Here is a 26,941-nt window from a genome sequence, read left to right as displayed (position 1 = left end):
ATCAATTGTATAAATACTCAATTTTATTTTACTGCAGTCAGACTTCTTATCAGATAACAAGTCAATTATATTTTTGCTATTGGAACTTTATCTGCAATATTGATTTGTAACATAAGTGCAAAGCCACACACATTTTGAAGAAGGGCAGAACCAATCAAATCAACACCAGTTTGTGACTAGTATTTACATTTTTGACTGCAGAACAATGAAACGCACCATGTCATGATGAATTTTGTTAGTTACCTTATTGATTCTGCCAATCTGCTACCAGCAAACTACAAAACTTTGACTTTAAAGTGTTTTTAAATTGAAATTATCTAATTTTAATTATTCAAATAAAAAAATATCCAGCTTTCAATTGAAGATTTGATAACAGTCTTTATGTTAAATTGCATGTAGAGTCTAATAGTTTTTGTGGATTTGATAACCTGAAATATCTTGTAATAGCTTTATCTGAAGATGCATATGATCACTAATTAGTGTCTTCTTTGTGTTTAATGACAATGATCACAACCATAACATTCTTCCTTTCCAAAATAGCTCACATCCGATATAAATGCAATAGATTAGGTAACTCTGTTTTTATCAAAATTCTTTGCTTCATTGATTACTTAAGTACACTCTCTGATATCTCAGAAACAACCAAATTTTTGTCAATGGTTATTGTGCTAAGAACCATATAAATAAGTAAATCTTTAACCATGGGACCCAACACTTATTCTATCAGTCTCTTTGCTGAATTGTTAGGTTACCAACACTTGCTAAACAATCCAAGATTGGTGGAGAAACACAGACCACAAAGACACATACTGTACTAGAAGACTCTTGCCCAAGTTGTCATTTTTGTCATTAGAAAACAACCCTTATTTTTAGATCAAGTGTGTTCATAACACAAGCAATTTACCTCTGTAAGGGAACTTTGAGGTTCATCAGTCTGGTGGCGTATCTCTGACTGAGCAGATTCACAGTAAGATTAAAACATCAGTGTTTCAAAATCCACTTACACCTGTAAATTGCATATGTTCTGAACATACATCCAAAGGGACGATGTCTCTCTGATGATGTAGAATAACAGCAATTAGATAGTCATATTTAAACCTGCCATAATGTATGAAGAATAAGATATTTTATTGAAAGCTTTTACTGCTAGTAAGCAATCCTTTCAAATGTTTGGAGAGGGGACAAATCGATTTTATCGACCCCTAAAAGATGAATGGCAAAGTCGACCTCGGTGGAATTTGAACTCAGAAAATCAAGGTGGATGATATGCCACTAAGTATTCTGCCAGCTTGCCACCTTACTGTTAGTAAATAATGATTAGTGTAACAGCCAGTGGTATGCTTACCAGTAGGTAGTATTTATCTCTATTTAACCTCTTTAGTGAAGTACGATATTAACTTGCTAATCTTTGCTGTTGTTACAAAACAAATTTTACTGAACTTCTTCAGAATGAAGGAGTTTTGTGTTTTTAAATCTTTTATCATAACAACCTTTTCTTGCATCTCTTGTCCATGAGTTTCAGCAATTTCTTACGAAACAGACTTGCTAAGTTCTACCTGAAATGTTCTATCTCCTTTGGATTTTGTGGATACGTTGTTGCCATTCTTGTTATTGCTTTACTTTCAAACAAAATATGGCCCAAATGTAAATGTATTTCTGTTAACCTTTACATTGTTAAATTTGTGGTTAAATAAGAGCATCTGTCACTTATAAGTTTTTACCTTCATTTAATTTGTCCAATACCAAAACTTATTTTTCCTAATTTTAGTAAATCTCTTTTAAGTTTGTAATTTCTTCCAAATTTCACCTGCTACAGCAGTCAGAATTAAATGTCTTAGTGCATTACTTAAATTAGTACTATCATTTTCATTATGATCTCCATGATTATGAGTAATAATTATAATTTTGTATAGTTTTAAAAGGTTATTTTTGGAAAGAAAGTTGCTCATAAGTTACTTTTATTAAAATTTCATTGAACTAAATTCAGTATTTAAATTAAAGCTTGTCACTTGGAAGGTAGAATACTGTCATTCATGAGCTTATTACAGTTGCTATTTTTAGACTAAGTACAGTTATTTAATATTATTATATTTAATTTGTTTCCAAATATTGAAATATAAATTGAGTGTGTGAAATAGAATTTATGTCATTAAATTGTGGAATAATTTTCCATGCTATTGAGTAAACTAACTGTATTTCCTTATTTGATACTTTTGTTTTGTATCATGGAAGAAATTCATCTAGTATTTTTTCTTTTTTGAATTTTTAGATATCTTAATAATTCTTTATTTCTTAAATTTATATTTGAGAGAGATTTCTGTCATTGTTGTGGAATTTGGAAATATTTATTTGAAAAGTGCATTTTAGTTTCTTAAAAATAGAATGATGATGAAATTACTTTCATACTGACTAAATAAAATGTTTAAGCCTTTCAATAACTAATTTATTGATTAGAGGAAAACTTGTTCTATGAGGCAGACTCTTCATTCTTTCTAAACCTGAAGCATTTCATGTGAAAGCTAATTTTGGACATCATCATTTAACATCTGTTTCCATGCTGGCATGGGTGGGACAGTTGAACAGCAGCTGGTGAACCAGAGGGCTGCATCAGACTCCATTGTCTGTTTTGGTGTTTCTTCTACAGTTGGATGCCAATCAATTTACATAGTGTACTGGGTGCTTTTTATGTGGCACTGGCACTAGTGTGGTCACCAAGTAACTCCCAAGACAAGGGTCTTTACTTTTATCCTATTTTACTACCTCGTGCCTCCCCATTTTACTTATCTCTGGTAATGTTTGTCAAGGTACCCCACTAGTTATTTTTGGCTAGAATTAGTTAGTCACTTGAAGTAAATGACTGGTCTCATAAGTGTTTATATAATTTTAATTAATTAATGAAACATTCTTGGCTCACTCCATCAAGCATGCTTATGCATACTTTACTATGAAAGAATTCTGTCTTGCAATTACTTAATGATCTTGTTATGAAAATACCTTGGAAATCAAAATTTTATATGAACTATTCAATGTTGCAACAAATGTTGAAAGATTAAGCTATATATGAAATCAGAAATATTAAACTAGTAGCAAGTTGTATGGTTATGTTACAGCAATGCATTAAAGAAGTTAAATTCAAAAGAAAAATAATGTATTTGAAAATGATCTTAACCCCTGCTAAGTATATATCATAGATATTGATATTAAATATGATTTTTGTCACATTCTAGATGTGCTTAATAGCCATTTTGAATGATTCACAAAAAATTTATGATGTAATATATTATAGTAATTTTCATTTCTTTGTTTCTAAATTGACATACTATCTTTGTTAAGTGAACTCAGCATTAATATTGTAGATAACTATTTTTAGGTTTTGCTCGGTAGATCTTTACTTGCTCTGTCAACTCTGAATTGCCATATTATGGAATTCTTTATTCTTTGTCTTTCCCAACCTATGTATTTAAAAAAAATTCTAGTAGTCTTTGTTAGCTCTTTCTTGCCGTTCTTTATTTTGTTTTCTTCTGAAGTTATTCATCAACCTCTATGGTATCCACCACAAAAATTAATCAGCTTTACTTTCTGTCTGTCTTCATTGTATATATTATCACAACCACACTGCATCATCAAGTCAATATGAAGAGACTTTTCTTTGTGTGTGTATTTCTAGTTAAAAATATTTAATATTCTTAATCTGGCTATTACCATTAATTACATGACCTAAATAAACAGACGTAACTAATTGGTTCAGATGAAATTGCCTTTGCAGGGGAATATTAATCTCTCTCTCTCATACTTAGCATTCAACCTCATTAATACTTTGAATATATCTTGATAAATATTGGCAAAATCTTGGAATTTGATACTTTTCTTTTTGAACATTTGAAAAAAAGTCAGATATAATTGTCAGCTGTAACAACAGTAATGAAAGTGGAAGCAAAGTAATTTTTTTTTAAAGTAGCCTGGAATAAGGAAACTGAGATTGTGTTACATTTATGACAGGGAAGAATTGCTTTGCTATTTGAGTGGCAAATTTATTTTAAACTATTAAATATTTTCATAACATCTTTAATAGATCAAAAATATGATTAGATTCTGTACCACTTTTATGCTACAGTGAGTGGACTTATCGTGACTCTTTGTTTCCAATCATCTACAGCACCTCTGCAGTTTAGTGCATGTGTGATTATAAATATTTGTGTGAATGTAAGATCAAGAAATAACATCCGTAGAGTCAAAGTACCTTGCTGTATTCACTTAGGATCAGCAAGATCAGATTTCAAAGATTTTCAGATTCCATCAGTATCAACTTGGCTCTTCAGTTTTTTTTCTCAGGTTTAACATATTAAGTACCTGTTAAGCAGTGGGATCATTTTAATTAATTTCAACCATTCTAAATAGCTTTCCAGTATTGTCTAAATATTAAAAATCAATGCTATTTATGTGTGTGTTTGTGTGTTGTAAAATGTTTGCTTCCCAGCCATGTGGTTTTGAATTTCACTTCCAGTATGTGGTCCCTTGAGCAACCCTGTCGGTCTGTCTGTCTTCTATAGTTAGGGAGTCCATTTCCAAACAATTGCGTTTTGGGTCTAGTTACAGTGTATCCCCTTACAAATATATTCTACTATAGCCTCAGACCAATCAAAACCTTGTGAATGTATTTGGGAGAGGAAAACTGGGAAAAGTCTGTGTGCACACGCGTGTGTGCATGTGCTGCATGTGCATTTCTATCTCCTGGTCGTGACATTAGGAGTAGTTGTAAACAAGTGTTACCATCCTACAACTGATACTGCTTGTTTTAGTTGTCCTAGAAAATGTATGTCATTGCTGAAATATTACCTTGGTAATATATCACCCATAGCAAATGGTGGCAACAGGAAAGGCATCTGGTTGTAGAATATTGCTTCAATTAATCCCCACTCACCTAAGCAAGTATGGAAAAAGAACTGTTAAAACAATGATGATGATGATGATATCTGTGTGTATGCATTGATGTAGCTGTGTGGTAAGAAGCTTGCTTCCCAACCACATAGTTCCAGGTTCAGACTCACTGTGAGGAACCTTGGCCAAGTGACTTCTATTATAGCTTCAGGCTGACCAAAGCTTTGTGAGTGAATTTGCTTGATGGAAACTAAAAGAAGCCAGGCATGTGTGTGTGTGTGTGTGTGTGTGTGTGTATATATATATGTCCTGCTTTTGTTGCCACTTTAACCCTCCACAAAAAATCCCAAACTTTAATTTGCTTTGCGGGGATGACTGTTTTAACGAAGTTGCATCTTTGAAACATGGAATAGATAAATCATCGGACAACTGATGAAGGGGAATGTTCTTTATTTCTTGTCTTGTTTCTCTGTTTTTTTCTCATTTTTGTCTACGTTTTTTGATGTCCTGTACCCATATATGCATGTGTATATATACTTATATATGTAGGTATGTTCATATACGTATGTATATATGCATATATTTATATATTATTATTATATGATGGAATGCTATGCATCCATTTCCAAGTAAGTTATATATATATAGAGAGAGAATATGAAAAATATCTCTACAATACAGCAGATGTATGTGAGGTATTGAAATGTTGTGGGCTAGAAAATATAGAATCTATAGAAAATGAAATCTAAAGTGACGCAAGTCACAGATCAATAACTTCTTGCATTTGTGCAAATCTTCAACAATGAGGAGAGCATATCCATTGTCCATTTTTAATGAGTTTATTAGAAGATTGTGTTTAGTGTGCAAACATATGCATGCTGATGTTTTCATAATGTTTATTTTCTGAAGATTATTTAGGAAAGAACTTGCTGACATGTTTTATATTCTTCCATTTGTTAGGAATTCAATTTTTAACAGCACTGCCAATATATAATGTCAGGATCATTTGTTTGAATAACAACATCAAGTTTAATAAATAAGCAATCTTTTACTAATGACATTTTGAGTTCACTCTCTAACATTTTTTTCCCTTCAATTTCTGTACATCACGTACTTACCATAATAAGCATTTGCTTTTATTTATCTATCCCCATTTGAATATAATATTGTATTGTAAACATATTTGTTCAGTATATTTTCTCTGTGGTTCAGAACCCCCAAATCAAATATTACTTCAATTTTTGTTCATACCAAAAAAATTGTCTATAAGGAATTGTCTTAGCTATTAAACGGTGTAATAATTAGAAACATAACTATAAAATTAATACTTTGTCTGCTCCCTATAGGGATGCACTAAACGGTCTTTAGCTATCTGTTTAATGCATCTTATTGCAAGATCCATGCTGACCCAATAAAATTGTTTTATCTGAATGTGCAGGTCATTGTTACAGGTGAATTAATATCTTTCAGTATCTTTGAGTGTGCTAAACAGGAAATATAACAATTGCTTAATTCATATCATACATAAAAAAAAATAGCACAATAAATATTGGCTGGTGCCTTATATCATAAGTTAAAATCTACTGGAAATGTGGATGGGTGGAACACTTAAGTTGCTGACGTTGTCATTTCACCTAGCTGTGGGAATGAGTTTTCTGCTTTATGTGTCAGCTTCTTCATAGATAAATATGCTGTCTATGGAAAAATTTACTTCTAACATGGAAGTTATTAGTGGTTTCATGTACCATTGTTCTTTTTCTTAAAAAATGTTGTACTTAATTCTCTAAGAACTAAGAGGTGAACATTTAACAAATTTGGCTGCTGCTGATTATATAACACAAGACAACAATAATTTAACAATCCTACCATCAAATACAGCCAAATTTAGAAGTCAACTCTATAGAATCCTAGTTTGTATGTGTTTTTATATATTTAAAAAAAAAGTCATTTAAAGGAAAATAGTAAAAATAAAATACATTAAAAAAATAAATCTGATTCAATATTTGAAATAACTACTGATTTTTTTAATATTTTATTCTGCTCTTCATCTTTTTCTATTGACTTTTTTTATATTTTTGCTTTGCATGTTGATATATATGCAAATGCAATTTATTCAACCGCATATTTGCCAGGATGACTTTTGACAAAAGATTTTTTATATCAGTTTCAAATACATTTTTTTTTTATCTTTATCCTGCTTCTATTTCAACTGTTTGTGCTGCATTAGATTTCAAGATCCAGTAATATTTTTTCATCGCAAAAGACAGAAAACCCAACTGTAAATTAATTATTTTACTTATAAAATGCCTATAATAAATAGCTTACAAATTAAGGCATTGAGCTGTGAATGTTGCATATTCAGTTAAATTAATCTGTTATAGATTTTAAATTGTTTTTGTTTTATGATAGTTATCTTGGCAGTTCAGACTACAAATTTATGGATGGTTTATAGTTTTAGAAATTAAAATTTGTAATTGAAATATTTTAGAATGCATATACATTTATACACTTGGAAACAAATAAAAAATACAATTTTCATCAACTTCATTAATCTATGTAATTTATTTTAAGTATTAAAATGTAACTATGTATATGTAAATGTTTTTTGACACTTATAAAAACAGTTTGGAAATTATAACCATAAAAAAATAATATAGCAACCAAAATTTTAATTACTCCTCAAATTACTGTGATCAATAACTACTGGTAATTAATTTTCTTTTAGATTATCTAGTGTTAAGAAACATTCATTTTAGATTTAATAGATTTTTCAAAACCCTGATACTACCTAGAATCAATACAAATATAAAATTGACATTATCATTTGTCACACACGTTTTTTTTGTTTTTTTTTTATAAAATTCTTAATCCTTTGACTATAAAATATTGATATATGCTTTAGATTTCATTATCTTTCATCTTCATTGATTTACTATTGAAAAACATTTTGGCTAGATTTCTTTTAGAATATATATTTACTTATTTCTGTAAACATATATTTGACATCTGGTCCGTATTGATTATATGCATGACAAGAACTTCAATGTTGTTGATGTGTAAATGATCTCTCAAAATAACCCCTTCTTGTATGTTTAGTTCTTAAAGATAAGTATTTAATTATATCTCAGGTATTTGACATTTTGGAGGATGTTTTGAGTATAGTCTTTAGTTTCTCATTTGCTCATAGGCTTTATCAGCATAGTTTTTCAACCTTAGATAGCTTTTTAATGGTACATATTGAGTCAAACTCCACTTCTGTTTCACTAATCCCTGTAGATGCTTTGAAACCCACAGCCACAGTGTTGCAGATGTTAGGGTGGGGAGTGCATTACACACACTTTTATGTATTAATTCATTGATTGAACTGTGACAATCAAGAAATATTTTTCTATTTATCACTACATGGCCAATTCACATGCAATCAAAGTCTGTTTAGTGCTGTCATGTATGGTCTATAACTCCCACTGCAACAGAAAATTAGCAAAGTAGTATCTACTTGTCTCAAAACTCTGATTATCCATAAGTTAGTCATTGGATCAGATTTTGAACTTATTTTAAGGATATTGATTCTATGGTTATTTGCCACGTGGTAAATGGCTAGAGTGGATGGAAGAGGGTGTGATCCTATGATGCTGGAGTAACAGTATGTAGCAATGTTGTTGGTATGTGATTAGATATGTATTTGTATGTACTCCGTGTGTTCTTTGTGTGTTTAAGTGGTCTTTTAGTCTGAATATTTTTTTCTTTATCTTTTTTTGTATGTCTACATTGAGTAGTGTGTGTGTTGGCAACTTTCAATATTTATCTTTGAGGTAATATACCTAAGCAGAAATGGCATGGTTGACAAAGGATAATTTATGTACAGCTTATAAACTATTATGATAGTTCTCTCAATGAATACTGATTAAGAAGAGGAACAAGCCAAGTATTATCCATTAGATGTTTAATGTTATGAAAAGCAGAGTGCTGGTGACATGAAAGAGTAGCTGGGCATTAAAATTATTAACCAATATATGCAGCAGCAATGATTTCACTGGTGTGAGCTTGTGATGTAAACAGGCAATGAATGGTTGGTGAAAAATGCTTTTAGTTGTTAGTGGATGTTACTTATGGTAGAGGAAAACCTGGAAAGAAGCAGTGAGGTTAAATTTCATAATTTGGGTTGACAGTATTGAAACACGGGATTTTCTTTTTGGCAAACCTGTCTAACCCATGCAAGCATGGAAAAATAACACTAAAATTATGGTGGTGGGAATGATGGTAATATAAGTAATATCTAAGATTTGTATGTTATGTTCTTCTTTGTTTAAAGAAGTATAGAAAAAGAAATCTGAAATGTATTTGGAATAAGTGTATTGTCATTTACAATTATTGTAATGAAATTCTAAAACTGTTCAGCTATTACTTAGATTTTCTTAGATGTAGGAACCAAATCTGTCGGTTTTAGTTTCATATTTTGATATAATCTGTTAAATCTCCTTTTAATGAAGTTAAGTCATTGTTGCTAATACAGCACAACTAAATCCAATGGAGTCTTTGAGAAAACTGCCTCAGCTAACACTATTTATAATACCATATTTAATGGTATGTACCAAATCAAAGATTTTATTCCTTTAAACTATGGATGTCAATTTTGTTTTTTACACGATCCTATTTTGATAACATTCATAAGACTTTTCCCAAATGGATATCAATAGGCAATAAACAAAAGCCTACTTTAATTTTGGAATCAGAAATAATTTTTTAAAAATCTCCTCATGATCAAACTGAAAATTAATTAATCTTTTATTGTTTTTTTTTTTTCATTTGGTTTATGTTAATAGCTGAACTAAAACTGGTGATTTTATGTTATTAAATCATTAAATGAAACTTCGTTAGTAAACTATTAGGAAGTGCTTATTAGATTAACAGAATGTTCCTTATTTCTAGATATTCCATAGAATCAAATTTGGGATCCATTGTAAATTTTGCTAACAGCTATAGAGACTAGAACTGAATCAGTTTTGTTTGGTTCAAGATAGGTTTTACAGACAGTCACATGTTTACTGATTCTATAAAAGCAAGTTAGTTGCTTAATTATAGAAACTAAACTGCACTGATAACAATCAGTATTTATTTAAAAATAGTCTGGTGTTCTATTTCTAACTCAATTTCCCAGTTCACATCTCTCTTTTCTCCACAACTTCCATTGTGAACCATTTTGCTCTTTTTTACTTCAGTGTGTGGGTGTGCATAGTGTGTGTATTATTATTATTATTTTTTTTTAATTAGATGGTTACATTTCTATGTCAATTTTCTTTTACCATATTCTTTCTTGAAATTCTACTAAACTCTTATCAGTTTCTTTTCCATTCTGCTTAGTTTTTCACTTAGCTAGCTCCACCATTACACTTAAAACTATAGATAATGGTCACTTTCATCAAAATGTATCTGATTTTTTTCTTTCTATGTGGTTATACTTTATTTTCTTAAAATGCTTAATGTCTCTGTATTTGAACTTTCTTTTGCTTTCATTAAATGTCTTCTGTTTCATTATGTAATACCTTTTCCATTGCATCAACTAAATCCATTGAAAATTTTGTTACGCAAGCTAATCATTTTTTCTAACTTCATTTTTTTCAGGTGAGTCGGTTTAATCTACAACTTTACTGCATTGACTTAACCAGCCTATTGAACTTGTTAAGTATAGTTAAATTTTTATTCTTCTACAAATATTTTTGTTACCTCTTATATTTCTAATTAATTTTTCTTTTCACTTATTCTGATTTTTGAAAAAATACTAACACTGATTTTTATTTTTGTGGGGCGGACATGACAAAGCTATGCTAAATAAAATGGAAATAGTTGATCAATCTAATTTCTGTAATGTTTTTCTTTGTACTGTCTCTTCTAATGTAGTTTATGTGTGTGTGTGTGTGTGTGTGTGTGTGTGTGTGTGTGTGTGTGTGTGTGTGTGTGTGTGTGTGTGTGTGTGTGTGAGAGAGAGAGAGAGAGAGAGAGAGAGAGAGAGAGAGAGAGAGGGAGTGAGTAACTGACTGTGTAAGTGAATGTTAGGATGCGTGTATTGTGTTGGTGGTAATAAAGGTTTTATAGATTGATAAAATTGATATAATGGCAGTTTCCTCCAACTGGTGTGTCTCTTTACCTGTGGTTAGAGCCTCATGGCTGGATTCTATGATGCTAGCTCATTAGCTTGTACAGATCAGTAGTTGATTAAATCCCTTCTGTACTTGAGTGAAATGTTGTTCTATTGACCGTAGAAGGATGAAAGGAATGGTGACATAATATAATTTGAAATCAGAATATAAAACATGGGAATGAATACTGAATGGCATTTTGTCCAAAGGTGGCTCACTACCCTAATTTCTCGACCCTAATAATAATACTAATAATAAACATTTTATGCTTTTTCCTATAATAATTTTTGAACTGCATAATTTATTACAGTTGGTGTTTGATATAATGATGATAATGATGGCTTGTGGCCAAGCATCCTTGTTTAGTGTGCTATTAAAGAATCATCTGTTGAAAGAATTTTCTTTTCTGTGTAGTTATTTTAAGTACTCTAGATTTCCAAACGTTTTCTTTTATATATAATTTAAGTTTTGTTTTAACAGATTCAATTGGAAACATAGGAAACTAAGATACACGTTGCTTTATATGATCAGTATCATACTAGTTCAAGGCAAATAGTGAATAATGTTACATCTGCTTCTTTCTAAAATAGATGTTTGCAAATTAAAATATGCAGTGGTACTTGCATTTATTGCTTGTATATTATATACAATAAACTTTACATGTGTGTTTAGAAGTAATGAATTAACTAGTTACATTTCTTTAAACTCTACTATTTTCAGTACTGCTAAACACTTTAAACATTAAAACATAATGGGCAGTTAAACAATTAACTTGTGTAATGTAATTTTGGTTTGATGGAATAGTTTCATATTCTGCCTTGTATGTATGTATGTATGTATATTATTTACCTCTTAATCACATGGGAAGAGCCTCCAAGACAAGTGGGAGGGAGAAAGAGAAGATTCTTCAAAGTAGAGGACTGACCTGAATGATTGCAGCAGAGTGGCCTCTACTAAAAGCAGATGAAGAATTAGACTTGTGTATCCTTTAAAATACACATAAGATATTCACTAATTTATCTGCTGTCTCTGCCATGTTTAAAAAAACAAAATTATCATTTGGTTAAAAAAAAGCAAATGTTTGAAATATGCTAATGTATATCCTCATATATATAAATTGGTAACAATTTGTTTAGAAATGAAACCAAATAAGTAAAATTATGCATTAATAATAATTTCAATGACTTTCATTGGGGAAAAATTATAGTTTTATATAACAGAAATTTTAACTGGCAGCATAAAATACTAGCGCTTCTTAAAAACATGAAATGCAGCATCTATTTTTGAGATAGAAATGAGCATCTCATTACTGAAATACTAAGGTTCATCTCAGTTATTCAGAATGTTTTCAATTTATTCTCCTCACTTTACGACTTAATTGATATTTGAATTTTCATCAACATTTGTCTGTATGAAGAAAATATAAATGATTCTCATTAGTAGCTGATAAAGATCACATCCTGCAAAATTATTCATGTATCCATTGATTAAAGTTGCTTCTCAATAATGGATGATTTGAAGATGGAGGTGTTTTGGTCAAAGTTCAATCACATTTTAATGGCCAGTGGATTGTAATTCCACTCTTAGGACTACCAATTTCTGGCCTGTCTCTTTTCACAGTTCCTGGAACTATTCCAAATCAGTGCTGTAATATTTAAAATTACTCGTTAATTTCTTTTTGTTTGTCTGATTTCCCTAATCCATTTTGCTATATTTGGAATGTTTATCTGCTTCTTGAATGTTATATAAAAACTTTTTAGATATTTTGTAGATTAGCATTTTTGTTCTCTCAACTTTTGACACACAATTTTAACTTTATTTCATAAAAACTGGAGAAAATCCAATTTGAAATCTCATTACTGTTCCCCCGTCTCTATTAAGGTTATAATGAATTAATTTTCTTTGTAGCTGAAGTTTGAGAGCCAATTCTTTTTTCTCTGATTTAAGGGATAAATGTTATAAAATAATTTTGAAAATTTCAATCCAGCTACTGTTGTATTTTCTTGCTATGTTTAATCAAATTTACCCTTTCAGAATGTGGTTAGGTGTATCAATTAAATGTTTGACCATGCAACACTAGTTTAAAATTCTGACAGTCAGTAGCTTATTCTATGATGATAATACATGCCAGCTCTGGTCCCTAGTTATGATGTTCAATTGATCAGAATTTAACATAATAGTTTCTTTTGAAGTCATAGTCTTCTGCTATCAGTTTTACCTTCCAATTTTGTCTCTCTTGTAAATGGCTTTACATGCAATGATCAGTTTCCTTTCCAGTTTTTTCATCATCTGTCATTAAAGGATGAGTTTTCAGTCATTCATGTGGTAGACTCCTAGAAGATAGATATCTTTGATTTTGTAATTTGGAGAACTAATTTTATGTCTAGATCAAGCATCATGTATGACATATAGACACATGCAAAGTTTCCTTTCAAAATCTTTTACAGACACGTGTTCAGATTATAGTTTTAAGCATGAAGGGTTCTATATTATTTTAAACATATTATCTTAGGGTATTTTACAGTGTTTACTGTGTACTGTATGTTCATGTTGGAACAGAATGTAGGAACTTAAAAAGGTTGCCATCATTAATGTTAGAAAAAGCAAATTGAACTTTGCAAGGATGTGAGTTGTTAGTGCTAACAAAAACAAAAAAAATGCCCTTTGTACATTGAGAAAATATTAGTAGATTAGAGAAGGGAAATAATTTGTAAATTAATTTTCTAAAAGGGTTTGATAAAAATTGAGCATTTCATCATCTGTTATTTTGATTCTAATGAATATATTTGCAAAATTATTGATAAAATAATATTCAAAGCAAATATATCTTATAGCATTTTTAATTTGTGGGCTTATGAAATTATCTGTTTACGTAATTATATACGGAATTACATTTATACTAATATTGATACTTGGAAACCTGTTTCACACCATAATTAAACACAGCTGTATGAACTCGCTTGTGATTGAAGACCTTTCTCAAATGATATTCAGTAGCCATCTGTATATCTTATTTAAGCTGATTAAATTGATAAAAATGAGATCTGCCTCACTCATTTTTATATTCCATAGCTGTATCTGCTTATTTGTATATTTCTTATGACCTTGATATGTTTCCATACTTTTCTTCGTTATCTCGATTTCTATTTTGAGATCATCACATGTTTTGGTAAATTTTTCTTGGATATTCTGCACTTGCCTCTTGCAGATAAATTTCTATAATTTCTTCATGATCCACTTCTTTAGTCTATTTCTTTTCCATCCGTATATTTATATTCTATCATTTCCATATTGCTGTTTACAACTAATTCTTTTTTCCACAAGTTATTTCCCATCATTTAGTGTCTCAGGTGTTTCGAAACCATTGAGCTATTTCGACTGAAATTTTGAATAGATGATACTGTCAAATATTTAATGGGTAATATTGCAAATTGTCTTTAAAGAATTTAATAACCATAAGTCTCTGTTCGATGGAGTCAGTTAAATATCAGTTATAAAGAACAATAGTCATTAAAAACTGTGGAATTTGGCAATTAATTCTCTTGTTTTTACCATGCTTCCATGGGTTAAATAAATATGTTATTTCAGGCATTGTTCTGATATCAAGCAAGAGATCTTGTATTCCATATGGATTCAAAGACATGAAATGACTAAATCATTTGTTCATAGGAGAATTGATAACACCACCTTCCTCTAAAACTTTTGCACGAGAAATTGCAGATGCATTCACACACACACACACACACACACACTGATCTTTTGGCTGGAAAGCGAAATTTTCAATCATACAGCCACACCTGCACTCTTGTTAGCCTGAATTGGTTAGAACTTTCTGTATCTCCTGCGTATAGAAGCTGATATAATGAATGGTCTATCCAAACTTTGACATGCCAAAGAAATGTGTAAGAAATAATTAAGACTTTTCTCAAGAATAATACAGTGAAAATTGAAGATTTGTTAGATCAACATTTACTAAAATATTCAGGATACGAAGAAATTTTGTGTGAACAAATAATAAAGAGAAGCATATTGGAATTGCATATAATTGGTGTTATTAAATCATTGCAATACTTACTAATTTAAGAAAAGAAGCCAAAACTAATTTACAACGAACATTTGGAACCTGTAAGTTCCAGGTTAAAATATTTTTGGTCGTCTGGTAAAATGTCTTTTGAAACACAGAATTTATCCTCTTCTTCATCATCATCCCTTAGTATACATGTTCCATGCTGGTATAGGTTGGTTGGTTTGACAGGATTTGACAGGTCCAAGAACTGCATTCTTCTCCATTGTCCACTTTAGTTTGGTATCTAAGGGTGGACACCCTTCCCCGGTGCTGACCATTCTACAGAGTGTAATGGTTGTGTGTTTCATGACACCAGCAGGAGTAAGGTCCAGATACAAGCTGATTGACCCTGGGAGAGGAAATTTAGAGCAAGAAATATTATCATTTGAAATTTAAATATTTTCTTTGTTTAGAGAATTTATTAACAAAATCAAATAAGGATGGGCTGTTTATGTAGTAAGCAATTATTAGAATGATGATTGCAAAAGTCTACTACCAAACACACTGAGTTGGTATTAGAGTTAGCATTTGAATTATAATATTAATGAAGATAAAGGCTGGCATTCCCGACTGAGACTTCTGAGGTTATTCCTTGATTTATGTCTTATTTCTGATTAAGTAAGCTTTTGGGAAATGTCATAAATCTATTTCATGTTCATTTAGAAATTGGTTTGGTATTACATTTACTCTCAGGTAAACTGAACGAGATTGTATAAATTACATTGACCAACAAAGCAACTGGTTGTTTTGATATAGGGTCTCTATAGAAGTTTTGTTAGGATTGGTGTATATAAATTTAAATGTTAATAATTGCCGCTGTTGCACATTAATCCAATTACAAAAAATACTGAGGAAATGCATATAATCAAGACGAATTTCAAGTATTTTTTCAATATAAAATGAGATATTAAGGGAATTTCTTCTACATAAGGATCTGTTATAAATGACTGAAATTAATCTGGTTTCAATAAATTCTACAACACAAATGTCAAAACAAATCATTGTACTGAAGGTTCAGGGATATCACTTTTGAATTGCAGATAAATTTCTCCAATGGAATCTGCATTGCTAAACTAAATCCTTTCTTCTTTAACTGTGGTGTTATGCTATATTGACATTTGTGTTATACTTTTTTAAAGGTAGTAGTGCATTGGCAAAATCATTCACACTTCAAAGAAAATACGTACTCTTTTACTTGTTTCAGTCACTTGTATGCAGCCATGCTGGAGCACCGCCTATAGTCGATCAAAGTGACCCCTAGACTTATTCTTTGTAAGCCTAATACTTATTCTATCGCTCTATTTTGCCGAACTGCTAAGTTACAGGGATGTAAACACACCAGCATCGGTTGTCAAGTGATTTTTTTTTGGGGAGGGGACAAACATATATATATATATACGTATATACGACGGGCTTCTTTCAGTACCAAATCCACTCACCATGCTATGGTTGGTCCAAGGCTATAGTAGAAGACACTTGCCCAAGGTGCCATGCAGTGGGACTGAACCTGGAAACATGTGGTTGGTAAGCAAGCTACTTACCACACAGCCACTTCTTTGCCTGTAGATTTAACAAACTCAGCTACGGCCATACTGCATACCACTTCAGAGGATTTGGTCAGTTATACTGACCTCAATATTTAGTCTATTATTTTATCATTGTTTTCTATTTATTTAATGTCTAAGTTTGCTTTTAGACATAAAGAGACAACTTGACTTATTGAATACCTCAATATATATTTTGTTTGCTGTGCCAGTTTTCCATTAACACATATGCATCCATGCACAAATATATATATATATGATGGCTTAATATGTCAGTTTCCATTTGTCAAATTTCACATTCACGGCATTAATCAACCAGAGGCTGTTTGGAAAGAAGACACCTGGGTGATGGACTCAAACTTGGAACGATGTAGTTGTGAGGTACACTTTAAACCCACACTGGCATGTCTGTACTCCTGCAAATCATACGCTAACATACATCTTTTCAGATGTTCTACTGAAATAATTGGTTTGATTATATATTTTGTTGGCAAAATTTAAGAGTTGATAAGGAAATTGATTTAAAAAAAAAAAAAAATTATTTTCATCTTTAAACTTAGCTTAGAGGCAGGTACAGAATAAAGCATAGAATGTTTAACATTTAATAACTATTGGATATTAATCTTCAATCACTAATTCTGTAATTTCAAAAACTACGTCTTTGAGCCAGAGCTTAAAGAGTGAGCTAGCTGGTGTGTTGAGGAAATATAAGAGGAAGGTGTGGGTATGGAATTGTTACTTTAGATTTCATGTGATAGCTTTTATCTCAGAGCATACAAATCACATCATGAAAATGAATATGGCACTTAGATATTGCGATCTCCACTGAAATATTATTTGACAAATTAAAAGGTTACTGTTTTTGGATTTTTTTTCTTTTTCTTTTTCTTATTTTTTCTTTTTTTTTTAGTTAATATATATTTCTAACACATCTAAAGATTATAATAGCCAATTTACTTGTGGATTTGAGAAGTGGTTCAGAATAGAAATTAAAATAAAAAAGAAATTTCTTTTTGAATTCATTGTCTGGAAATATATGGATGAATTATGTATGGAAATATCTTAACAAAACTATTCAACATGAATTAGGAGATTCTCTTGCCTGGCAGTAAAGGAGGTATTTGTATATAAAGAATTGGAAAAGCAATTAATATTTAAATTTTTGATCTCTTGTTCCATTATATACACACACACGTATGTATCGATTTGCTTTCTCTTTATTGCCTACTTTTCCTTGCTTGCATGGGCCAGGCCAGATTTGTTCAAACAGGTATCTTCTTACAGCTCTATGCTTTTCAGCAATTCTGAAGCATGCTAATAATTTCCCCCAGTCTGAACAGGTTTTCACAGAAGGCCACAAACAAGCATCATTTATATGACTACAAAATTTGTCTATAGTTTGCATGTGATGTAAAGAAGAGAGATGCATGCATGTACAGAGAGGGGCTTCTTCTAATTTCCACCTTGGTTGGTCCAGACCTACAGTAGGAAACACATATGCAAGGTGCTATGCAGCCTTACCTGCATCTAGCCACATCACTACTGGTTGTGTATATATGTATGACAAGATTCTTCCAGTTTCTTGGAACCAGATTTGCTCCCAAAGCTTCAGTTAACCTACCTCTGTAGATGAAGACACCTGGCAAAGGTGCCACTGCTGTGGGACTGAACCCACAGCCACTTGGTTGCAATGGACTTCTTAAACATTTAAACATGCATCCCCATCTGTCTGTGTATATATTATAGTCCAACCAATTCATGTATGGAGATAAAAGTGAGAAATGATAATGTTTATAAAGACATGTTTGTACAGACAGACACACACATATTCCTACAGACAATTCATACAGATAATCACCTGCATTTGTATAGATATATACAAGCACATACGTACACGTTGTCAGATGCTAGGTGTAAATTTCTATTGCATTCTATAACTGTCTAAAATCCATGGTATTGGCTTTCTTTTCTTAGTATTTCTATGCATCTATCTCTTCCTCTAACTATATTTATGTATATGTGTGAATATGTATGCATAGATATAATTCTATGATTGTGCGTGTCTGATATATGAGAGAGGGAGACATGTTACTTCTCAGAGGGAAAGGCAGATTCTATGATACTTGTGTGAAAAGAGCAAAACTGCATAGTAGTGAATCACGTACCCTGAATGCAGAGAGTGAGCAAAGACTCAAAATATGAAGCTTACATGCTTTCTTGGATGTGCAAATGCAAGTGTTTATTTGTGACCAGCTGCAAATAATCAGATGTTATGAGCAACTGCACACCCAAACCATCCCTGATTAGCCTTCTCTCCACATCTCATTTTCCTATCATTCATACCTCCATCATTCTACTAGCTATAGCACTATTCATCTGCTGTAATTATATGAAGAAAGAACTATAAATATTTCACCACCTTTAGTGCTATCAGTCATCATTTCCTCTGGAAACACTTCTGTTTTGACATCCATAATGCACAAAAATTTGACTTGGGAACACATCTTGCATTGAATCTGGCTCTTAAGATATTCTACGTACATCATGATTGTTTGCATAAAATAAAATATATAAAGAAAGACTGTTAATGAAACATCAGAAATCTAATTTTGAAAACAGAAGAAAAATATCTTGTGCACATCATTTAAGGATTAAATTCTTAGCATTATGTTGTTGCAAATATCCTTGTATATGTAAGTATTCGCCTTAAAATCTTTTTTTGTTTTTTAATGTTTAGGAATATTTAAAGCCCCCATTTTTGTTTTTACTGAAAATATATAGCCATGAGAGGTAATTTACTCAAAAGAATTAAAATGTGAACTCTGTAAACTTCAAATTTCTCCAAGTCTGTGTATGTAAGCGAAAATTAGATATTGATTCTTCAATCAGGATAACAGTTTTAAGTGTCAGTTTTGATTTTTTTAAAAATTCTATTATTTTCTCTGGAAAATAATATTGGTTTCTATATTACAGATATGACTGCTTTTCATACATTTCCTTGAAACAGTTTCCAGTATTCAGATTGATTATGTAAGACATTGCAATATTTGATGCTGTGTGTGTATGAGTGTGTGTTATATATATATATATATATATATATATGTGTGTGTGTGTGTGTGTGTGTATAACAATATAACATATTTTGCTTTAAAGAAACAATAAATGAAATCTATAATAAGAATTATAATTTTCAGATTGTTTTTCAAATTGTTATTGACAACTTACAGTAGAGTATGTTTGTGCAGACTTACCTATAATTTTAGAGTTTCTTTCTTCTGTCTGGTAGTTTATTTTGCATAAAAAGCATTTTCTCATCGTTTGCATTAGTCCTATTTACCATACAAGAAACTGTCAGCAACTGCTGATTATCTGAGCCATAAAAGAAACTCTACTTTCCTATTGATGTATGTTAGCATAACAAGTAAATTGCATTTTGTCAGGGGGGGATGTCAAGCATGTTTTTTTTTTTTTTCTGTTTTGCTCTTTTTCCTGAATGTGTCCTTGATCTCTAGAAACTGTGGCTACCTCAGTCTTAAAGATTTATGATTACACTTGATGTAGAGTATTGAGAAATTAGTATTTTTAGATTTCATCCTTTGGCAGGTGGTAATGAAATAAATACCTGTCGAATTCTTGGGTCAATATAACCAACTACAATTCTGTCTTTCTTTACCAAATAAAAGAAAAAAGAAAAAGTTGACTTTGTTCGAAATCATTTTTATGATTCTTGTGAAATTTCACTTTTGCTTTTTCAGAAAAAATTTAAACCTGTTTATGTTCTGTAGATCTTCGTGAAATTTTCAGCAAATTGTCATGTTAGACTAGAATGAAAAGCTTTAATATCTGAAGATAGAATAGAGTTTGAATAAATGCCTACAGGAAACCTTTCTTTCTATTTTTTTTCCTCCTCGTCCAAGTTGTTTTGAAAACCTAGCAGTCTTCACATGCTAAAATTTATAGCTTCATCTACTTTTGAGTTCCACCATTAAAAATTATTGATTTCAAACCTCTTAGAGTTTGTAAATTCTTATGATGTAAGCAATGTACAATTTTTGCTGGTAAGAACAAAGCTTCTAAAATGGCTGGGCAAGGTTCAAAGGATTGTGTTGCTATAATGGTTGGAATGTCTGTAATGTTTGAAGAAGATATGGGCAGCCTTCACTTTTTTTCTTCTATATCCAATATTCTACGTAAACTATTATTTATAGCCTTATCTATTTCGAGTTTCACCATTAAAAACATGTTATCAAATATCCAGAGGTTCAATGAAAAGATTAGCTGAAGTTAATATTAATGTCCTTTCTAAACTGACCCTGCAAACGCGCTCAGATCTGATCAATGGTATTGTTAGGGGCATTTTCGTTTCCTAACTTCAGTTTGAAATAATGTTGCATCATCATGTTAAATGGCTTCAAGAAGTGCGTAAAGCTTACTTTGGTAAATTTTTCAAAGTCTTACTCTGATTCATATGTACAGCCCTTAAGCTGAAATGGGTTTTGTTATTAATGTTTAATAACAAAACGAAGGAAGGCAAATGTTTAAAAAGCTTTTGTGATGTACAAAATGACGGAACAAATTTAAAATGGTCAGTGGGTTTGACGATAGGCAAAATTAAATCTGTTACATACTTGGCAGAAGTGGCAGAATAATATGTTATCATTATGTTATTATTAACATTTTTGTTTATTATTATTATTATTTTATTTATATATTTATTTTATTTATTTCATCATCATCATCATTTAACATTTGCTCTCCATGCTAGCATGGGTTGGACGGATTGACTGGGGACTAGTGAACCAGGTGGATACACCAGACTCCAATCTGATCTGGCAGAGTTTCTACAGCTGGATGCCCTTCCTAAAGCCAACCACTCTGAAAGTGTAGTGGGTGCTTTTCACATTCCACCGGCATTTATTTATTTTTTTGGTCTATTATGGACTGAGTGATGAACTTCTAGTGATCTGAAGAGATTTTCAGAAGACACTGGAGTGATTTCCTGCTCCTTTCGACATAAGAGTCCTTGTACCAAATATGCAAAATTTCAAAAAAAAAGGGGGGGGGGCAGATCACATACACCTGCACACACACATACACATACGCACACAAAAGTTTTTTTTTTATTAAACAGGTTTCTTGATCTGGGCATGAATGTATAGCAATGCTATGGACTATTAGTATTATGTTTGGAGAGACTTATGTCAAAAAATTATGTATTTGTAGGAAAATTATATTGATACTTCTTCATAAAGAAAAGAACAAAACCAAAAAAAACACAATTTGGTAAATTGAGAGAAAATGTTATAAAATATCAAGAATATAAATGAGGAAAGTGTCAATAATTCATAATAATGATTTATATGATAATTTTCCTTTAACCTTTAATGTTTTTGCTTATTACACAATATTTTGCAGACAGCAATTGCGTATGGCAAGATTATTGTGCTCTTTTCACATATATTCTGCAACAACAGTCATTATATGAATTTAATTGCTTAAAAATGCAAGTTGAAAATTCAAATTAGATTTTGTTGATGACAACAGTGTAACATTATAAATATGGTGAAGACTTTAATATTCTATAATATGATAAATATTAATATATTCTATCAAAATAATCAATGATCTTAGTTAATATAAATTGGTAATTCAGTGGTAGTGCAGGAGACTGGGGTAAACTTGTAGCAAATTAAGTCCTAAAACCACACTGCAGTTTGTAGACAACACCAGTGCATATCACTTATCTCAATGGTGAGATTGTTACCTGCTTGCTTAACCTACTAAAAATAGAAACCAAGTTTTTCATAAAAACCACATCCTGCCATCCTGAAAAATGAAAGGACTTGCTGGATAGAGAAGTCTAATACAGATCGTAAAGATAAGATGGTCAAGTTTAGAATATGTTTTGAATATAAGTTTGCTCAAGCAGAGCTGAGCTGGGACTAATCAACAACTACTTATGCTAAAACCCACTCAGTTTTATTTCTGGCTCCTTAAGGGTGAGAAGACTGCATTTGCATGAGAAGTGATCAGATATTTATAAATTATTTCAATTGTAAGAGATAATCTATCAAATTTCATTGAGAGATGCTAAATGTATTACATTCTGATACTGTATTCTCATTGGTGTTGCATCCAATGCAACATATGCAGTTGCAACCAGCGCAACATATGGAATATATTTGAATATCATGAAATTTTCAATTTCTTATGCAAATAAACTGTTGAACATTTGATGGGAAGTGCGGTTTAGGAAGAGGTGTTGTGGTATTAAAATGAGAAAAAGCTAAATTAGTTCTGTTTATATATGTACTATTTCGGTTGCAGATTAATTAATTCTTCAAAACATGAGTTAGCAATACTTGTTAATCAAAGTTTAGAAGCAATTAACTTCAAGGAAAAATGGCAGCGTCCCTCCCATTATGAAACAATATGTCTGTTACTAGAATAGTTTGTTGGGGTCTATGACTTATATCATTATCGGATTACTACTTGACACTTACTTTTTATCCTTCTATCACTGAGCCCTTTCTGAAACCTTTAGCTTTAGCTAGAATCATTACACCATTAGGATGGGTATGCATTGATGCAAGGAAGGAAATCCCTTTGGTTTTTGATAATTCTCCTGAAGTAAAATAAGAATAATTATGTTTTAATACAGAATTATTTACTTGGATCACATTACTCTAATGTAAGCCAATAATGGGGAGAATATGTGAGCAAATACAATGCAGTATTTATTCAAAAATGCACACTGATTAAAAAAGAAAAAAAAAAGCAGAACCCAAAGATTCATGTGCAAATGTATCACGCCACTTATGAAACAAACCAGTATGCAAATTAGAAGGCAGTCAAAAGTTCACTTTAAAAGGACATGAGGCGAATGCATGAAATAAAGCAGAATCACTAAACTTTGTTCGAAAATTAAATTAGAGAACATTAAATTAGAGCAATCATCATCATCATCATCATCATCATCATCGTTTAACGTCCGCTTTCCATGCTAGCATGGGTTGGACGATTTGACTGAGGACTGGTGAAACCGGATGGCAACACCAGGCTCCAGTCTGATTTGGCAGAGTTTCTACAGCTGGATGCCCTTCCTAACGCCAGGGGCACGTGGTGGGACTGAATAGTAAAGAATTGTAAGGATACATATGCGATTTTTTGCTTAAAAGATTTCCTACAGTAATAAAAAGACTTTATGAAGATGGTTTCCTAGCTAAGTGTCATATAATATGAGTGGCTGCAAACTCGATAGATTTAGGAAATGTCTCATAAAACTAATTAAGTGATGCAGATGTTAGTGCTACAATACAAACCAATCTTACTATATGTTTTTAAGCATTACATAGATCTACATACAAAAGAAAATTAGATACTGTTTTATATGAAATATTTTATATAAATTCTCTTGCATGTTGCATATGTTTGTTAACTGTTCATTTACATCTTTGCACTTATTTTCAAGCTTTTCTGCATTTATTTTCATTTTCTATATGTACATATTTTTGTTTGCCACAAGAGTCTTTGGATATATATCTGTGTGTACCAATCATCATTTTACATACACTTTAACATGTTTACATAAGTCAGACAAAACTATTTTCAGTGGCTGAATGCTCTTCTCCCTGCCAACCTTCATGTGTTTATAAACAAGGTGATTTTCCTTCTCATTCTTTGAACAATAATCAGGTCAATCATCAGACATGGTTTTATTGAGGATTGAAAACAAATGGCACCATTTGTATGAACACTGTTTCTACTTACAATCAGCAAGGAACTATCAAAGTGCATGTGTGCACGCACACTCAAAAGAGGACTTCTTACAGTTTCTGTCCAACAGATTGCACTTACAAGGCATTAGCCAGTGCTGGAGTATAATAGAAGACACCTGCCCAAGGTGCCACAATGTGGAGCCATGACACAGCCACATCTTTGTGGATAAGAAGTTCAGTTTGCAGTCATGTGGTTTCAGGTTTAACCCCGGGCCCACCAAATGCTTGATAGTAGATTTAGTAAACCAAAAGTGAAACAAGGTTATATGTATATTGCACATGAAGGTGTATGTGCATAATATATATATATATATATATATATATATATATATATATATATATAATGTCTATGTACACATTTATATACATCTATGAGGGGGTGCTGAAAAGTTCTTAGCTTTAAGGGTATTACCAAAGGCTTGGTTGGAGGCCCAACCATGCAAGTTATTTTACAGGGCTTAGGAAAACTCAAGGGCTGCTGCAATAAGTGTCTGAATGTGAGAGGGGAATATGTAGAATAAAATCATAATTAACTGGTCCTCTTGTATTTTCTTCTAAAAGCCAGGAACCTATCCACACCCACTCATATATATATATATATATATATATATATATATATATATATATATATATATATATATATATATATATAATATATATATATATATATATATATATATATATAATATATATATATATATATATATATATATATAATATATATATATATATATATATATATATATATATATATTTATTTATTTATTTATGTTTGTGTATGTGTCTTCTTGCATTGACATTGTTTGCTAATTGTAAGGAAACATGACCAGTATGGCAGTGATGTTTGCTTAGAATTAGCAGTGATAGTATATCAGGCCATTGTAATGTTAATGTTCAAAGGAATCTGGAAGACCTTACTCTTGCTTAGAAACAGGTGTAGGTTGGAAATTGGATGAGCATATGATAGAAAATCCACATCAATCCTGTGGTTCCCCAATTTACTATTTTCCCATTATGGCCCCCACCCACAAATCTTATATGGACCCTGGTTGAGAACCACTGATCTAATACATTAAAGCATGGAAAATTGAACATTAAAGCAATGGTGATATTACACAACTTCGTCTTCATCACCATCTTCTTCCTCCAGTGACATCTTGTCTGCTCTTTCATTGCTTGGACTGGGTTTCTGAATAGTGTTTTGTGGTGGGATGTTCTTGTCAACAACTGCTTTAGTCAACTCTTATATTATGGAGGGTCATGGTGTGCCTATTCAGAAAATAGGACATGCTGTATATTTATATAATCATACATGTATACATACGCAATCTGTCATGCACACACACACATACACGTACATGCATTCACAATAAATATCTTCAACAAGAAAATAACGTGAATGCAACTTAACTGAAATTTTCTTCTTGTGTTTTACTATTAAGTAAATTTTATATTATTAAGCATAAATAGTTTTTATTTACTATAGAATATAGAACAAATTGCAATTAACAGAATATTACATTGTCTCAGAATAAGAACCTATAGAATATTGATTTTTCCAAATTAAATGCCTGTGTATAGCTTTGAATTTTGCACTGATACCACTAACTGCAATTGTTGGTTTGAAACTTGCTTTCCATTATTGTTACTACCAATCAAGCTACTGCAATATCATAAATGTGTCTCCTATGGACATTTCATATTTTATATATATATATATATATATATATATATATATTCTCATATAAGATGTGCATGCACGTACGTGTAGAGACACATACACACATGTATGTATGTATATATGTATATATACATATGAAATGCTAAAACAAAATTATCATAAATTTTTGTTGCTGAATGTCTAATAATATTTGTTGTTCTTGTAGTTATATTGATTTAGAAGTCTCTTTCATCATCTTGTTCACTTGTGAAACTAAAGTTAGCTTCTCAATATGATCTTTCTGTCTGTGTCTGCCACCGTCTCTCTCTCTCTCTCTCTCTCTCTCTCTCTCTGCTACCCCCATCTTTCTGTTTCTGTCATATATACACATATATAGATGCAAGGTGTGTATTTTAATTGATCAAAACCTTCATTGGATGTTGTCTCATTTTAAAAACCAGCTAACAATAATATAGAAAAAATAAAATAAAATGTTCAGCAACTGACTACAGTCAAGCAATTATTGTAATATTGAAAATTAAATTAAATTGATATCTTTACTTGATTGCTCAACTGAATATAGATCAATGCCACTGGTTTATTTCCTATCTTCATTGACCCTCACTTACATTCTACTCCACCCTGTTCTATGTCTTATGTTAAGACAACGTACCATAATCTTCACTTGCTTTGATATTAAAGTTCGTTTTTTTTTTTTTATCGTAGATATATTTTGTCTGGATTTAAATTTCTTCTTTCACAATTTTTTTTTTATAGTAATTTTTTGTTTTTTATTTTTTCAGTAAAAAATAATTAGAAGGAAGTGGGGGAGAATTTAGACAGATTTCTGGAAATATTCAAAAGCTATACTAAGTAGC

At 31.2% G+C, this 26,941-nt stretch overlaps 1 protein-coding gene across 12 annotated transcripts in view; it reads left to right on the top strand.

The window, feature by feature from the left end:
• LOC106873723 (nephrin) overlaps window positions 1–26,941 on the top strand; it is a 722,597-nt gene that overhangs the window by 335,736 nt on the left and 359,920 nt on the right. Inside the window, exon 2 of one of the 12 annotated variants that reach the window (XM_089352169.1) lies at window positions 10,501–10,556. The exons of the other annotated variants lie outside the window; for them this stretch is intronic. The gene's annotated coding sequence lies outside the window, so the exon portion shown is untranslated. The remainder of the gene's footprint in view (window positions 1–10,500; window positions 10,557–26,941) is intronic. 12 annotated transcript variants of the gene reach the window in all.

The sequence above is a fragment of the Octopus bimaculoides genome, chromosome 5, assembly GCF_046866305.1.
Source record: "Octopus bimaculoides isolate indiv1 chromosome 5, ASM4686630v1, whole genome shotgun sequence".
In the NCBI taxonomy this organism is placed as follows: domain Eukaryota; kingdom Metazoa; phylum Mollusca; class Cephalopoda; order Octopoda; family Octopodidae; genus Octopus; species Octopus bimaculoides.
The sequence above is the reverse complement of the archived record's forward strand: the minus strand, read 5'-3'. Positions and strand labels throughout refer to the sequence as shown.